Source organism: Dipodomys spectabilis, unplaced genomic scaffold (genome assembly GCF_019054845.1).
Source record: "Dipodomys spectabilis isolate Male_0828 unplaced genomic scaffold, ASM1905484v1 ptg000117l, whole genome shotgun sequence".
In the NCBI taxonomy this organism is placed as follows: domain Eukaryota; kingdom Metazoa; phylum Chordata; class Mammalia; order Rodentia; family Heteromyidae; genus Dipodomys; species Dipodomys spectabilis.
The window spans coordinates 1359563-1371600 of record NW_024870794.1 but is presented as its reverse complement, the minus strand read 5'-3'; the positions used below and the strand labels follow the sequence as shown (position 1 = coordinate 1371600).

General features: G+C 35.5%; 1 non-coding gene across 1 annotated transcript; it reads left to right on the top strand.

The window, feature by feature from the left end:
• The first annotated feature begins 5457 nt into the window (after positions 1-5457).
• LOC122115131 lies at positions 5458-5559 on the top strand. Its single transcript, XR_006148725.1, has one exon. It is a non-coding gene; the product is annotated as a U6 spliceosomal RNA (small nuclear RNA).
• The last annotated feature ends 6479 nt before the right edge of the window (positions 5560-12038 follow it).

Genomic DNA, 12038 nt, shown 5'->3' with positions numbered 1-12038 from the left:
CAAAGAAAGACACTGATCAAGAACGAAATACCAATATGTTTAGTAAATAAATGAAATGTTTGAGATTCTTATCCACATAAGAAATACATAGGAAAATAAATAGGAAAGTCACTGAGATCCCATCTTACACACTAGAAGAGCTATCGCCACGCAAATAAAAAAAACTGCTGGATGGGGCTGGGAAGATGGCTCAGTGGTAGAGCACGTGCCTTGCATGCCTGAGGCCCTGGGTTCGATTCCTCAGCATCACATAAGCAAAAAGAAAAAAGCCTGAAGTGGCGCTGTGGCTCAAGTGGTAGAGCGCTAGACTTGAGCTGAAGAGCTTAGGAACAGCGCCCAGGCCCAGAGTTCAGGCCCCACAACCGGACCCAAAAAAAAAAAAAAAAACTGCTGGAGAGGTTGAAATAAATCAGGAACTGTGTTTGGTGGTGTGGAATTGTAAACCAGTGAAACCCATATGGAGATCATAATGGAAGTTTACACGATACAAAAAAGATACATATCTTGAAGACCATTATTGCAACTTGGATACATACTGAAAGAATATAAATCAGTATGAACATATATGTTCATGGCAGCAATATTCATAGCAATCAAGCTGTGTAATAAACCTGGATGTTCCATAAGGAAAGAATAAAGAATATGCACCTTACATAGCTATAAACATGTTTTGGTATATAAGAGAAGTGGATGTTTCTACTATATCATTGCTAAATATTTTTGGATAGATACCTAATCATAATTTTACTGGTTTTGTGGCATTGTGTTTTTTCTTTAATGAAGGACTTCCATATTGATTTCAGAGCTGTTACAATAGGATGAAAATATCATATAAAATGTGCATATTAGATAAAAATTTAAATTTATAAATGAACACATACAGATCTTCATATAGAGATTATAATTTGAAGCAATTTTAAGAAGGCAACAGTAGGGGGAAAAGACAATGTTAGAAGCTTAATAACAAATATACAGATATGGAAAAATACTAAAAAAGTTGCATCTAATTAGTGCTAACAGTAACAAAACATTTTCCGCAGGTTTTAAAAATGAAACTATTAAAATAATACTTAATAACATCAAATAACTATGGCATGGAAGAAAATATAGCATAGACATATTTTCCCCAAAAATTTGTTTTATATTATAACAAATGGATTAAAACAAAATGTAATTACATGTCTGAAGATGATCACACTTTCAAGTGTCATTGATTGAATCCAGCAAAGGAATATAACCGACAAGTACAGGGTAAGAACAACCTGGGTAATGGAAGAAGATACTTAGCAGAACTTCGTGAGGAAACAATGTGCTCCTTTTTCCTCATCAAATTAGTACAGCTACCTTTTGAGAGAACACTTGTAATGTAGTCAGAGCCATGGAGTTACTAATTTAGGTAGTAATTTATTAATTTTATTCCCGAATCCAGTGATGTGATTCCCAAATTATATGAGTGATCCTAGATTTTTTGAGCCCTTTTTTCACACAGAGTTTCTAATTCCTCCTCATGCCAATGATTGTTCTGCTACTCTCATTTCTCCTTGTTTCACAACTCAACTCCTGTGACCTGTAGTTTCATGAGAAAGAGCTGAAGAAATATGAGGATGGCCTGGTGTCTGAGGTAACATCCACTCCTGTTTGGAGGATCTGGGGAAGTACCACCAGGTGGGCCTCATAATCAGATATTAAATGACCTCTTTGGAAATGGAGAAACGCTCCCTCAGGAAGAATCTGTCATTCATTGACTTTCTCTGAAGAGATTTGGTAATAGAGAACAATTCAAAAAATGAGCTTTCCCACCACCCACCACAGCCTTGTCAGAATGAACAAGATCAAAATTAAAAGTGGCCTCAGTTCCCATAGGGCTAATCAAAAGCCAAGAGATCACACATTCCACCTCATCAGGGACCTTCTGGTAGGAATAGAGTCTGGGCAAAGTCTAAGATGGAGATAAAATGAGACTGGGCCTAAGGAGGACACAAAAGAATGACCCTCTGTTTGACTACAAGTGAGTTGTGTAGTGAGACATGACAACTTCCTTCATATATGAAAATTCACTAGGTGAGTTATCTCACTACCACTTTGCAGGAGATCAGTGTCCCCAAAGGAGAAGTTGTTAAATGTTGTGACTGCCAGTTTGCTCTCTAGGCTGTTGTCTCTCCCACCCCTTCCCATGCCAGGAATGCATTGCTTCTTTTAGGCACGCAACTACTTGTCCTCACTCTTAGGCAGGAATACTGTAGGCTATTCTTTTGCCAACCTCTTGCATTTGAGGTAGAATAGGCCCAGGCACAGCTCATGCCAAGGGGTAGATTCAAGAAGGTGAATATAAGTTCATATTTGTATTGAAAAATAGTCATATTGAAAGAATTAAATGAAATTAATAATTGAGAGATTTAAGGTTTATAGCCGCTAAATTTAAGTAATTATTACTAAAACATCTAGAATCATGGATTAGGAAGAGAACAGTGAAGTAGTTTCAATATAATTTGCAAAAGAAACACCATAGGCAGAACAATTAAAGGAACTATTGGCATAGTTCCATTTACAATCTTAGGAGTGACCTTGGATTGGAGGCTTTTAGAATAATATCTAAAAGAGAGGGACTTGCTTGGCACTGGTGGCTCACACCTGTAATCCTAGCTACTCTGGAGGCTGAGATCTGAATATTATGATTCAAAGCATGTCCAGACAGAAAAAGCCAGAAGTGGTGCACGGCACAAGTGGTAGAGCACTAGCATTGAGCTCAGGGACATTGCCTAGGCCATGAGTTCAAGCTTCAGGATCAGCAATACAACGACAACAAAACAATAATGATAAAAAGAAATAAAAGAAGGACTTAAAGATATGTGATGGAATGAGGCTGATGTGTAACTGTTTAGGGAACCTACAAGGAGACAAAATTTGGAGCTAAATAATATCTATTCATGACTAATCAAGGATGCAAAGCAAATGCCAAATTCCTCTTCTCAAAAATTTGCAAACTTAGGCTGGGATGGTGGCTCAGTGGTAGAATGCTTGCTTGGTATGCATGAGGCCTTGGGTTCAATTTCTCAGCACCACATAAGCTGAAAAAGCCAGAAGTGGCACTATGGCTCGAGTGGTAGAGCACTAACCTTGAGCTGAAGAGTTGAGGGACAGGGCCCAGGCCCAGAGTTCAGGCCACATGACTGGCCAAAAAATAAAAATAAAAAAAACTAAACTAAACTAAACTTCCAAACATATCTTTTCTCATAATTGAGGAGAGGCTTCTTTTACAGGAATTCTCCTTATCTTGCCCAAGGGGATCAGAACATCAGTAGAATTTTCCTGTTGAGATGTAATGTGCTTAACTGTACTGAAGCTAATCATGGCTAGGAAAGTATGGACTGATAATGTTTGTTGTATTTTTCCTTAAAAATATATAATATTTTCATGTATTATATGAAATATATTTTATAATAAACAATAATTATACATTATATATAAGATATTAAATATATTATAATATAACATATATATTAAAAGACTTCCTAATTTTAGAGTTAGGAACAAGCAACATATTAAAAGAAAAATGCTTCAAACTCTGAGTAAGTTCTCTACAACAGGACAATTCCACGTTTCATTCTTATTACCCAGAGAGCAACATAGGAAAGCGATGCCCATGGAGGTGGTTCCCTGGATTTTGGAAACTGTTATTGCATATATATATATATATATATATATATATATATATATATATGCATATATATGAAATATTGTTTTATACTAGTGAATATATCTAAAACTCTAATAACAGATAAATAAGTGAACACCTATGTGCACACACACTCAATCACTTTCAAATATAAGAATTTCTTTTCTATGCTGCCTATTCACCTACAGAGAGAGTACATGAGTTGCCATTGAATTGTCCTGGAAGTTCTTTATCTGGCTACTCTAGCTTCACATCCTTTGTTCTGTAAGTAGCCAGATGTTATCTGTTCAACAATAATACTTGTTACAGGCAAAAGTATCCACCCTGACACACAGAGAAACTTGGATGTCAGAAATGCCAGAAATAAGTGGGAGGTACACAGTACTTTTCAAAATTGAATAGATTACATATTTATTAGAAAGCTCGTAAGAAAAAATATTCAGTGTAGGATGAAAGACTTCAGAAAACTACAGTAAATGTTGTTTAGATGATTTTTTAAAACACAGTCTCTCAGGTGCTGGGAGGGTGGCTCAGTGTAGAGTGCTTGCCTTGCATGCATGAGGTCCTGAGTTTGATTCCTCAGCACCACATAAGCAGATAAAGATGGAAGAGGTGCTGTGACTCAAATAGGATCACTAGCCTTGAGCTGAAGCGTTGAGAGACAGTACCCAGGACCCAGAGTTCAAGCCCCACAACCAACAAAAACAAAACAAAACACAGTCTCTCACTTTTGTGTGCTCAACATTGTAACACCAGTGCTTCAGTCTAGGGCTAAGATTTTAGGTGTGGACATTTATCAACACTCCTGATTCAGATTCTAATTGATAAAATTTTTAATCAATATTTTGTTCTTATTAATTTTGCTCTTTGTAAATTCACATATACCTATAAAAAGCGGTGTGGCCATCCCAATAAAATTCTCGAAGTACTTACTAATGATGACTTACAAAAAGTTGTATTATATTACCCCAAGGAAAACAATGCTACAAATAAGGAAAACCAATAAATAAATATTAATGATTAATAAAATAAAAAACAAAACATTTACCACTGTTTCCAGTATTTGAAATGTACTACATATTCGATTTATTATTTTCTCATATTGCTGTACATTTAAAACTGCCTAAGTCTATGATGCTCAACAAGAATTTTATAGGCTATGAGCCTTTAAAATTACCCACTAAGATTATATTTTATGGTTCATCTCATCATTTGTATATGGATTATACCATCATTTGTTCCTCGCTAACATATAAAATAAGGAAGCCCTTAAATTTTAACAGAAACTGTGAAGTTAATGTCTTAAATCTTCACTCTGCATCTTTACACAAACACTTTGCAACTTCTCATTAGTAAAGATTGTATAAACTCTGAAATGTACATACTTAGTAGTTTATGACTGCTACCATGAATCTTAAATGTTTTAATGAAAAGTTTTACAACCTTCTAAATAGTCTTAATTTTGGCATATATGAGCACATTCCCAAAATTAAACATATTTAAAACATTAAAATTTTAACAAACCTTAACAATATCTATAGTGTTCATTATGACAGGTTCCTTGTACAGAATAATTGAATTCCTCCTCCTACACATCCGTTGAACAACAAATGTCTGGAATTATTTTGTTTTTGACATGTCAATCTTGACTTTATTCTTAAATGTGTTCTTATGTAAGAAATACATGGTTCTAAAATTTCACGACAATTCTTTTGAATTTAATTTTTGTGGAATTGTCTAGTTTAAGAAAATCAATTACACTTTGTATATAAAATTGTTTTGTGCTCAATTCATTAGCACATACACTAACATTGGAACAATAAAGAGAAGAATAGCCCCTGACTGAGGATGACACTCAACTTCGTGAAGCATTCCAGATTTTTAAAAGAACAGATTTCCTGATGGGATGTGGACAGAAGGTAACCTTAATGCCTTGTTGTTTGGAGTTTAAACTTGTTCGAAGACTTTGGAAAGTAGTATGGAGGTTCCTCAAAAGACTACAGAGAGCGCCCCTAAGACCCAGCAATCCCATTTTGGGCATTCACCCAAATGATCAAAAACAAGACCATACTAAAACTACGAGCAAAACTATGTTCCTTGCAGCATTATTTACCATAGCTAAGATACATAACTAAACCCGATGCCCCACAGTAAACGAATGGATCAAGAAAATGTGTGTGTGTGTGTGTGTGTGTGTGTGTGTGTGTGTGTGTTTGTGTGTGTGTGTGTGTGTGTGTGTACTGGAATTCTATGCCTCAATCAGAAAGAATGACATCACCCAGTTTGTTAGGAAATGGAAAGACTTGGAAAAAATTATATTAAGTAAATTATGCCAGGCCCAAAGAAGTGAAGTTAGCCAGGCCCAAAGAAACATAGATCCCATGTTTTCCTTATTTGCAATAACTAGTATGTGTCTGAGACAAGGAGAAAAGGTCAGATAAGTCGATGTTAGGGGAATGAACTCTAAGATAAATATTCAAATTTTTTTTGTTCTTTGTTTTTTTCCTTTCATGCAATTTTTTCTAACATATTTATAAGACGACTTCTATGTTGCTTTGTATGTCCCTCCCCCAAGGTATAACCCATGCTTTCACTACATTTGATGTTGGTATAATTTGTGGAGGGGAAGGAAAAAACCAATTCGTTTAACTAGGGATACAGGTGGAACCATTGCAACAGTGAGATGTACAAGTCATTATGTCAAAAAATGAACTTTAATACTTCGAGGGGAGGAGGACCAGGTGGGGGAAGTGGGAGAGTATGGTAAGGGATGGGAATGGGAAACAAAGAGGAGGCAACAATGCTTGATAAGAAATGTAATCGTTATCTTGCCCATGTAATTGTAAATCCTCTGTCAGTATTCTCAAAATAAAAAAAAAGAAATGCACTCAATAACTAGCCCATGTAATTGTAACCCCTCTGTATGGTATTTTCACAATAAAAAAAAGAAACATAGGTCCTATGGTATCCCTTATTTGCAATAACTAATGTATCTCTGGGATAAGCAAAGAAGGTATGTTAAGGCAAAAAAAAAGGAGGAGGCAACAATGCTTGATAAGAAATGTACACATTACCTTTTCCATGTAATTTTAACTCCTCTGTATGGTATTTTCACAATTTAAAAAAAGAAAAAGTCAAAACATGTGCATATGACTAGAAAATATGTTGTTAAGGTAAATGAACCTCAAGACAGGGACACAAGTGGTTTTTTATTTCTTTCTGTTGTTTCTAATATATTTATAATGTACGATGTGATTTATTTATATGTGTGTCCCCTACACTTAAACCCCTGTTTTCACTGTATCTGATGTTGGTGCACCTCCATCTTGTATATACACTTCTCTAATTTGGGGAGGGAAAGGGAAAAAAATTCTTAAATAAGCATACAGTATGACCCATTGCAACAATTTGATGCACAAGACAGTATGTTGAAAAATGAACTTTACAATTTAAGCGGGTGGGGGGAGGGCAGTGTACTTGTGGAGGTGGGAGGGAAGGGATGGTGGGGGAAAAAAAAGGAGGATGTAACAATGCTTGATAGGAAATGTATTCGTTACTTTTTTCATGTAACTGTAACCAGTCTGTACAGTACTTTTACAATAAAAAACATAAAAATGTTCTGGGATGGAAGACAATATTTCCCCTATTTTATCCATATAATATCGTTAACAAAGAAATTAATGCAAAACACTGATATGAAGATATTTTGAATAAATGTGTGTGTGTGTTTGGGTATGTGCATGCCTGAGCATTTTCATTCTCAGAGTTTGAATTCAGTGCATCAAGGTCTTGCTAGGCTATTCCTCTCTAGATTGATGAGCTACTATATAAGCTACATCTCCATTCTTGTCTCTTTGCTAGTTCATTAATTTTTTTAAAAAAGTAATCTCATGAATATTTTTTGTCCTGATTGGCTTCCAACTGTTATCCACGGATCTCAGTTTCTTGAGCAGATACCCGAGTAGACAGGATTACAGGTGTGACCAAGAAGCACAAGGCTTTCAGAATAATTTAAAAAGTAGAAGAAAATTTACTTCATGGAGGCTTGTTTATCATCTTCTGCTTTTAAAGCATTTTGGAGTGATTATATGTGAATTTATTTCATTTTTGGATTCTTAAAAGATAGTAAGTCCTTTTTCTGTTTTTGTTTTTGTTTTGGTCATGCGGCTTGAACTCTGGGCTTGGGCGTTGTCTGTGCGCCTTTCAGCTGAAGGCGAGTGCTCTACTCCTTGAGCCACAGTGCCATTTCTGCTTTCTTAGTGGTTTACTGGAGATAAGAGTCTCATAGACTTTCCAGCCTGGGCTGGCTTTGAAGCGCAATCCTCAGATCTCAGCTTCTTCTGTAGCCAGGATTATATGGTGGCTTGAGCCACCAGCTACCATCTATTTTAGTACTTTTTGAAATGTATACTGGAACTGTGGAACAGAAGAGATTTGTCTCTCTTTAGACCTCACTTACCAACACAGTCTGTGTTGAAGACATAATGTGACAGAAAACAATTACCGTGGGCAATAATTGCTAATATTTCTTGGACAACATGAATATTGAATTGAGAGTGTAAGGGAATGGAGAGGATTTTACCTACTTTTTATTGCTAATTTTTGGAAATTTTGATTCATTCACTTCCCCACTATATGTCTTTGAGCCATGCACTTAGTGCCTATAATTACAATATTTCCTAACACCAAAATGGTAATAATATTAGAATTATAGCAAATGTTTTCTTAAGAATTAAGAGAAATAAAACTTGGGAAATACTTAAAATAAACTTCTAGGAATGAGCTTACAATTACATGGGCAAGATAATGAGTATATTTCTTATCAAGCATTGTTGCCTCCTTCTTTGCATCCTGTTCCCATCCCTTCCCATCTCCCCCCACAGCCCCCCATCCCACCAACCCCCACCACCCCCCACCAAAGATGTAAAGTTCGTTTTTCGACATAAGGACTTGTACATCTTATTATTGCAATGAGTCCACCTGCATCCCTATTTAAACGATTTGTTTTTTTCCCTTCCCCTCCAAAAATTATACCAACATCAAATACAGTGAAAGCATGGGTTTTACCATGGGGGACGGACATACAAATCAACAAAGAAATCATCTTATAAGTGTTTGAAACAATTGCAATAAAGACAAAAAACAATTGAATACTTATCTTGGGGTTCATTTCACCTAACATCAACTGATCTGACCTTTTCTGCTTGTCTCAGATATATACTAGTTATGTCAAATAAGGGAAACCATGGGAACTAGGTTTTTTTTGGGCCTGGCTTAATTCACTTAATGTAATTTTTTCCAAGTCTTTCCATTTCCTAACAAATGGGACAATGTCATTCTTTCTGATGGAGGCCTAGAATTCCATTGATTATATATATAACATTTTCTTCATTCTTTCATCTAGTGAGGGGCATCTGGGTTTGTTCCATATCTTAGCCATGGTAAATAATGTTGCAATAAACATAGTTGTGCTAGTAATGGACAAGGGTCTCATATCCAAAATATACCTGGAACTAAAAAAAATTAAATCCCCCAATGACAGATCCTCAAAGAAACAACTGCCCAATAAATAAGTGAGCTAAAGACTTAAAGAGAAACTTGTCTGAAGAGGAAAGGTGGATGGTCAATAGACACATGAAGAAATGCTCAACCTCTCTAGCCATAAAAGAAATGCAAATCAAAACAACATTGAGATACCATATCACCCCAGTTAGAATGGCTATAATCAAGAACTCTAATAACAACAGATGATGGAGGGTATGTGGACAGAAGGGAACCTTAATGCATTATTGTTGGGAGTGTAAACTTGTTCAACAGCTTTGGAAATTAGTATGGAGGTTTCTCCAAAGACCATACATAGAGCTCCTCTACGATCCAACAGTACCACTTTGGGACATTTACCCAAATGATCACAAACTAGCCAGCAGTTTTTTAAAATACTAAATAGAATGCAATAAGGATTACAAAAGCCATTACATGTAATGAGAAACCAGAAGGAATGTTCTCTATTGACCATGCTCTGCTTTAAAGGCAGCCAGATGGATAAATTCTCATGCTGTAAATCAAACTGATTTTATTATGTCTTGGCAGTATAAAAACATCAGGGACAGAATAATGAAAAGGAATGTTGGAGACTCAGGTGAACTCCATATGAAAATGTGCAAAACTGATGAAAACGTAAGTCTCTGAGTAGTATATTGTGTTTTACATGATTTAAGTTAAATTGCAAAAATAGGGAATACCTAGAGGAATGAATTCTCTTTTAGATAGCCAATCAAAGGTCCTTAGAAGAATGAACTCATTCCTCATTCTTGTAGAGGCATCATCAGATGAGAGGAGCTCTATTTTTTTTGCTTCTTTCCATTTATACATCAGTTTGAAATCTGAACTACTACATGAAACTGAAAGAAACCTAGAAATACTAGACACACAGGCTTTGGAAAAAGCCATGAAAGAAAAATAAATAAAATATATATAGCCTTGTAAAAGGTCTAACTAAATTTATTTATATAGTCTTAAGTGAAAACAGAAAATGATTTAAACAATATAATATTATTGAAAATTGAAAAATGTTAGGAGTTGCTTAATTTTTTCCTTTCTACTATATTGAATTAAGTATTGATTTTATATAGAGAGATTAAAGATGAGATTAACAAGAAACGTTTAAAAATGGACAAAAGTTCTGAATAGAAATGTTTTCCAAAAAGCCCTGAAAAGCGTCAGTGTGTTTACAAAGTAATGTTTAATACCACTTCTATGCTGGGTTAATGCTTTGTGAACAGAAGTCATTAGAGAATTGCAATTGAAAGTTACTATGATACTACTTCATAACTATTATAACTTATCAGAAAAATCAAACGAACCAGGTGTGGTGGAAAAGGCTTGTAAATCCAAGCATTTAGCAGTTTGGAGTAAGAGGATTGGAGTCTAAGGCCAGTCTGGGGTTCTGCACATAGTAAAATCCTGCCCTTAAAAAATTCAAAATGTAATAATGTTGTTGAGAGTGTGAGAAAAGGAAATTTTCTACACTCTTGTTCAAAATACAGGTTAGTATTCTCATTGTAGAAAGTACTTTGTAGTTTTCTAAAGAAATGCAAAGTTGAAATATGATCTGACACACCAATCATTTGATTATTTCTCTCTGGGTAACTCGTAAGTATATCTGTAGTTGTCTGTTATTGACATGGTTCACAATAGCCGCCCAGATATAAATAGATGTTGTGTACAACGACAGACTAATAAAGCAACTGTGGTGCATGCACAAATATATTTTTCTGTTTCATCTTTAAAATAGCAAGAGAGGGCTGGGAAGGTGGCTCAGTGGTAGAGCGCTTGCCTTGCATGCTCGAGGCCCTGGGTTCGATTCCTCAGCACCACATAAGCAAAAAAAAAAAAGCCGGAAGTGGCACTGTGGCTCAAGTGGTAGACCACTAGCCTTGAGCTGAAGAGCTGAGGGACAGCGCCCAGGCCCAGAGTTCAGGCTCCACGACCAGACCAAAAAAATAAAAATAAAAATAAAATAGCAAGAGATTTCTCCAATTAGGCATAACTTACAATGACCTGAAAGATGTATTCTAAATGAAGAAAAATGTTGTCTTCTGATATTTGTAAAGCTATACACACACACACACACACACACACACACACACACACACACACACACACACACACACACAAACCTCAAGAGAGAAATTTATTTAAGAGAGAAATTTATTTAAAAGTAAAGCAAACTGGAATTGCTGAGGCATTTAGGCCACAATGTAGAAGATAGTAAATATACGGGATGACCAAGTAATTTAATGTACAACATGAGGATACAGAGGACAAAACGAGCCTTACATAGGAATGAAGCTAAATGAGTAGGAGTTGTTCTTCCTAGTAGGTGCTGCTCTTTTAGATGTTCTTCCTTCAGTAATGGATGTCATGAACATAATTCTTTAAATATACCTGCCTGATTGCAGAAATAATAACAAACAATGTAGCAATAATGTTGTATGCTCAACATAGAACAAAATGTCAAATTAAAATACATGAGATTTTCCTAGATGTAAACTAATAATTACAAATAAGGGAAACAATGGGACCTATGTTTCTTTAAGTCTGGCTTACTTCACTTAATATGATTTTTTCCCAAGATCTTCCATATCATTACAAATGAGGTGGTATCATTCTTTCTGATGGAAGCTTAGTATTCCATATGTGTGTGTATGTGTGTATACGTGTGTGTATGTGTGTGTGTGTGTGTGTGACATTCTCTTGATCCATTTATCTACTGAGGAGCATCTGGGTTGATTCCATATCCTAGCTATGATAAATAATACTGTGATAAACATAATTGTTCTGGTAGCTTTAGTGTGACCTT